This window comes from Sylvia atricapilla, chromosome 1 (assembly GCF_009819655.1).
Source record: "Sylvia atricapilla isolate bSylAtr1 chromosome 1, bSylAtr1.pri, whole genome shotgun sequence".
Taxonomy (NCBI): Eukaryota; Metazoa; Chordata; class Aves; order Passeriformes; family Sylviidae; genus Sylvia; species Sylvia atricapilla.
The window spans coordinates 89,081,610-89,087,500 of record NC_089140.1 but is presented as its reverse complement, the minus strand read 5'-3'; the positions used below and the strand labels follow the sequence as shown (position 1 = coordinate 89,087,500).

The following is a 5,891-nucleotide window of genomic DNA, read 5'->3' as shown; positions in this document are numbered from 1 at the left end:
GCATTGGTTCCTGCACATTTCCGTGTTTTTTTTTTAAATAATCCACATAAATTTGAAGGATCTGACTTCTCTCTTCAAAGAGTTAAGCTTAATTCCTTGTTGAATGTATTGTCACAGTGCCACATTAAAATTAAGAGCTATTCAAAGAAAAAAAAATTAAAAAACCTTAACATTTTCAAGCAGGAAGAAAGCTTTAATCTAAGCCTCAAAAATACTACAGATCATTAAATCACAGTTTAAACAAGATCATAATTTACTACTCTAAATTCTTCCTTAAACAGAACTGTGATTTGCATCATACTACATGAAACTCCTACTTTTTGCTTTTCTATAATAGAGCTGTCATATGAGATGTTTGTTTTGAACAAAAACATGCTTCTACCTGATTTCAGCAATTCATTCTGATCCAGTCTTCTATATTTGCTGCATTATTTTTTTCAGTGAAGGCTGCACAAATCTTCTTGTACCTGGTGCTGCTGCATATTTGTTGTCAGGAGGTCTGTACCATTCTTGCTGTCTAGGTAGGAAATACAAAGAAGAGGACCCATGACATTGGGTAAAAGAAGAAAAAGTAGAGAAAGTGTAAAGAATTTTCATTTAAATTTATAAAATATGATAATATTTTGTATTAACAATATGTTATAACTAGCACTTATTATATAAAAATATGCTATAACTAGCACTTATGATCATTCTATATAAATAAAAGGAAGATTTTCTTCTGTAAAGCATCTGGTTTTTACAAAGAACTACATTTTCTTGTGTTTTTAATATTACTGAACTGAAAGATCTATCATATTACTTTCCATACCACTCAATTACTACTTTAAAGTACTACCTTGTTTTCTTAGGATAAATTTCCGAGTAGGAAAAAAAAATCAATACATAATAATAATAATAATAATAATAATGTCTCTTTAATTTGTGCTTATGTGAATAAACACCACACCATATTATTGAAGACTCATAGACCTCTGTGTTTTCATGAGAATACCTCAGGGATTTTGGTTTATTCACCATCTACAAATTGTATTTACTATTTATTTTTGAAATACGACAATACTAAATTCACTGTTGAACTTATGTGTGTTTTCTATTATCATCTTCTTGTTATCTTAGTCAAAGCACACCTCACTCCTTATTGCCTTCCCTGGGGCAAAGATAGACACAACTTTGATAGATGATATCTGGACTGCAAGTATGCAGGACCTGTTGTGGTTATACTTGACAAGACTCGTTGACATTTTTGTACAGGGAAAACTTGATCTTTCCATCACAGCATCTAAAATGCCTCTAAATACAAAAAAAACCCCCTTTGGTTTAAATCAATGGTTAGGGGGATTTGTTTTTTCTTGAGTAATGACACACTATAATGCAGGAAGTTCCCAGTCTATTTCATTCTAAGAGCAATACAACTGTGATTTAAATATTTGCTGCTGTGATATACAAACATTTTCAGACCAAGTCTGCCAACCGACATTTTTCCCAAGATTACTTAAATATCAAGAGGTGTTAAAACTTTTTTTGTGCTAATCCTAGCCAGGAAAGTTCATGATAGAATTAGGAACAGAAATGTTAAGCATTAAAGGCTCTTCTGTTATCTATATCTTGAAATGCCTAATCACTAAATAAGAGTGAACAATGACATCTGAATTTTTCATGATAGCAAAAAACATATTGTGATACAACCATATGTAATGATACTATGAAATCAAATATTATGATAGGCTAATAAATGTATAGCAGGGAGAAACAGAAATATTGTGTAACTTCCTGGTTTAGAACATCCTTTCTGTAGTGCATCCATTGCAAGGATGAGTTTGAACAAGTCCAAAGGTAGCTTCTAAATGGAAGCTCAGCTGGCAAAAGGTGAGGGGCAATATGAGCCCCTCATAGGTGAAGATATAGGTGTAGACTGACACCAGTCATTCAGATGCCCTGCTGCCTTACCAAGTGTATTGCCCATCACTGTTACAGAGTCATGTTTCTCTCCTCTTGCTGTCTTTCCAGCTCATGAATCTTTCATTCTTGTGTGCACAGTGAGCTGAGCTTTAGCAGGAATATTGAGGCCATGAGAGGAGGACAAACTATTTTATACAAAACACTCATCATATCATTGTTGTGGTTTAATTGAAATGTTTGTGACATTTATGGTTAATCCAATTGATTTTGGTTAGGTGTCCTCTCAACCTGACCCAAGGATCAGGACTCTGAGGGAGCAGAAGGACTTCACTGCATCTTTTCCTTCCATGCAATTGTTAAAGGGCAAGGGCAGACAGATATCACCCAAAGCTTGCCACATGATCAGGTTCTCTGCTAATGACAGAGAGACTACCTCATTACCATAGTTGGTGTTTACAGCAAAGAATAAAGATTTCCTGACTTACAGTTCTTAAGGCATACCTTTCCTCTTTTAAATTCACCTAATTTTTGTCTGATCAACTGGCACACTGTTTAAGTTTAAAAATCCACCCAGAATAAAATAGATCCAGTGTCATATCAAGGCACTGTAAACTTAATATTCTTTCTTCACTGCTTGCCAAATATAGAAGGGTAGCAAAACTTCACCAAAATAGCCACCCCCCTGCAAAATCTTAGGAAATATTTCCCCTCCATTCCCATTAATTTGTGGATTAGTAGATACATTGAAATATTTTTCATCTGATGTGATAATGTATATCATATAATATTTTCCATTTTTCTCACCAGCAATTGATTTCACTAGGGCATTTCTCAAAGCCTGGGTTGTTTCTCTACCCAGATCATTGGAGAAGCTCATTAACTCCAAAAGTGTTTTGCATGTCTGGTGTAAGACATTCCCTTTCATTTTGGTCCTTAACCTTTCTGAAGCTTGTCTATACAGTAGAGACACTAACAACTACCTGAGATTAGCCCAGAGCGCAGTGCTAATAATACCAAGGTTGTGCATTTGGCCCCTGTGCAGGCTATTCTGTGGGAGTTGTCCTCAGTGATTTTTGCAGGTCTCTTTCAACTCAGGATATTCTGTGAAACAAATACATACTTTTCATGTAAAGTTAGGACAATTTTTCCACTAGCAATTACTATGTTCATGTATTTTGTTCTTCACTCTATTCATGGGAATGATGAAATATCAATGTACTATGCATTTAGCAAAGAAATTAAAGCTTTCTATATCTGTATTAAATCTTATCCTTCAACTTCTCCCTTTAACCTCTCCTGAAAATCCATTATAAATCACAAATGCTAAAGCAAACAGTTTAATTAAATGGCTATCAGCTAAACACTAATTTTGAATAAATCATTGGTTTATTCTTTGCACAGCAATTGCCTAATCCCTACTGACTCTTTTATATGAACTAGAAATTGACACTGCTACTGCTGTTCAGAGGCTTGTTAATGTTTTCTTTTGATCATACATTTTAGGATTTGTTTTCTGGTTGCAGGGCTAGTATACACTTTCCATATTTTTGGTAGCAAAAGTAAAAAAAATTAAAGAAGGTAATTACTTCTACTTAAGATCTCTCTGTTATTTCATAGGGTTTTACAAATATATCTCAATAGAATTTGACCAAATAAATCTGATTTCTTAAATTGAGTAATCAGGTACATAAAAACCAGCTGCTGCAGAATAGGCATCAAACAAAAACTATACTAGAAAGAAATTGAAAACTCTCATGAAAATAATGTAAAAATCAAGAATTTCAGTATAATAAAGAAGAGAGGTGAGAAGAGAGGTGGAGGCAGGATGGGGGAGGAAGGTTTGTCACTGGCTTGAGTTAAAAAGGAGTGTGGGGTTACTCCAGGGTGCCTTTGCTAATAATGACAAGATCGTTTGCTTCTCACATCTGTAGGAAAAAAATGAGAGGAGAAGATGGAAAAGAGGTCCTGGGATGTACCAGCTGTTGATGTTGGTCCTCCCTGCTGAGCCCAGAGCATTGTGCCCCTACCGGAAGGCATCGCAATCTGTTGACATCTCCAGCTCTCTGCTACTTCGGGACACTCAGCTGAATCTGAGGCGACGATCATCTGGCTGAGTGAACAAAAATCAGTGCCTACAGTGAAAAAGCAGGAATAACACACAAAGCAGATGGCTGGAGGCCTGCTCATTCCTGTTTCTGGGGCTGTTTACACTCTTAAGTGACTAATTTTGACATGTTATACTACTAATGAAGTTTTTTGGTTTGACCCAGCAAACGGCATGTAGTGCAGTCTTGGGACCACTCTAATTTGATGTCTGCAGCCCAGTGCTATTTCTGATCTACAGAAAGTCAATTAAAATCATGGTGAGTGAGCAATCAAAGTGAATTTCAGAATGACAGCTTTCTCCTATATATAATACTCAAATTGTACAGTTTTACATTGTCTTAGAGAAAGTATCTTAAAAATTTCAAACATTGGTCTTTAGTATTTGTTCTTCTGGGACTGAGATCAGAGTCGCAGTACAGAAGATTCACAGGCTTCCAAAAATGACATTACCATCCAGAAGCATGATATTTTCTCCAACCTTTCCTGTATCAAATAATGCAGACCTGTAAACTGCAAGAGAGTATTCTATTATGAAAACATTAATATTCCAAAATCATTATTAAAAAAATCAGTTTACAGCCTAACTTTTGCTCCCAGACATGGAGGCTGTTTGGATTCCATTGACAGAACTACAAAATCTAGACCTGAAACACAGAGCCAAAATTTTAAATATTTCAAGCCAATTTGGAATTTAGTAAAATGTCATGGAGAAGCTTGATCAAAAACTTATTTCATCCCAATCTGACATTTTAGTTTTTATTCTCAAAAGTCTATGAAGGATATTAACCATTAGAATCTCAGATATCTGCCAGTTATTGAAATTGAAAAATAAGACAACCACCTGGACCTATCCTAGTCTGTGGATATCTCCTCTGCCTCTATGTTAAACTTATTCACAGTCTCACAGTGATGGTTCACAGGCACTGAGGATCAGTCAATTATTATCCCTCTAAGTAGGTAAAACTAAAAATAAAACTTATGAACAAACACTTTAAGGTTATTCTGGGTCTGTTATGGACAAACAATCTAATAATACTAATGCTTGAAAGACATTCTTGGTTATGTCAGAACTAAAGAACTTGACTAGTCTCGTATTTTCCCAAGATCTTGAATTAATATTAACAAAGAGGAAACAGCAATTGTTTTCAAGAGTTCAGATGTGGACTTACCTTAAGCACCACTGGTTGCAATGACTAATTCCTTAACATTCTTCAGCTTCATGACTGGTGGGATTTTCCATTTTACAAGGCTATACCAGTTCAGCCACATCCCAGTGGCTAAGTTATTCAGGGTGGAAGGAGGTTTGGGGATTTTATTTACCATTTGCTATTCACTGTCATTTCAGGTCTGGTTTATCTAAGTGGTCCTTTATTACAGCCTCTCCAGTTAATGAGAGAAGAGTGTATATTGAAGTCTATCTTTGTCCTATCTTCAGGAAAAATCTTATTTTATGGAAGTGATCTCATAAAGGGTGACCTGTGAATCATCTCAGTATCAATACAAAACATTGGGCTCTAAAATGGCACAAATTGTAAAAATGGGACTGATTCCCACCTGAAGACCTGTGTAAGGTTCTGGGACCCACAGCACAAGGAGCACTTCGACCTGTTGGAAGCACAGAGCAGGTCATGAAAATGATCAGGGGACTGGGGCATCTCACCTGTGAAAACAGACTGAGAAGGCTGGAGTTGTTCAGCCTGGAAATGAGAATGCTCCAGGGAAAACTTAAAGCACCCTCCAATACCTAAAGGGGAAAGATGAAGAGGGATTACAAGGGTCTGTACATAGAACAAGATGAAATGGCTTTAAACTGAAAGAGGTCAGTTTTGGATTAGATATTAAGAAAAATTTCTATAATGTGAGAGTGGTGAGGCAGTAGAACA

General features: G+C 35.8%; 1 long non-coding RNA gene across 1 annotated transcript; it reads right to left on the bottom strand.

Moving 5' to 3' along the window:
• Nucleotides 1-221: 221 nt before the first annotated feature.
• On the bottom strand, nucleotides 222-2,787 carry LOC136368799 (uncharacterized). The gene is made up of 3 exons (XR_010744910.1): nucleotides 2,707-2,787; nucleotides 1,131-1,293; nucleotides 222-517 (listed from the first exon to the last, which is right to left on the bottom strand). It is a non-coding gene; the product is annotated as an uncharacterized lncRNA (long non-coding RNA).
• Between the last annotated feature and the right edge of the window lie 3,104 nt (nucleotides 2,788-5,891).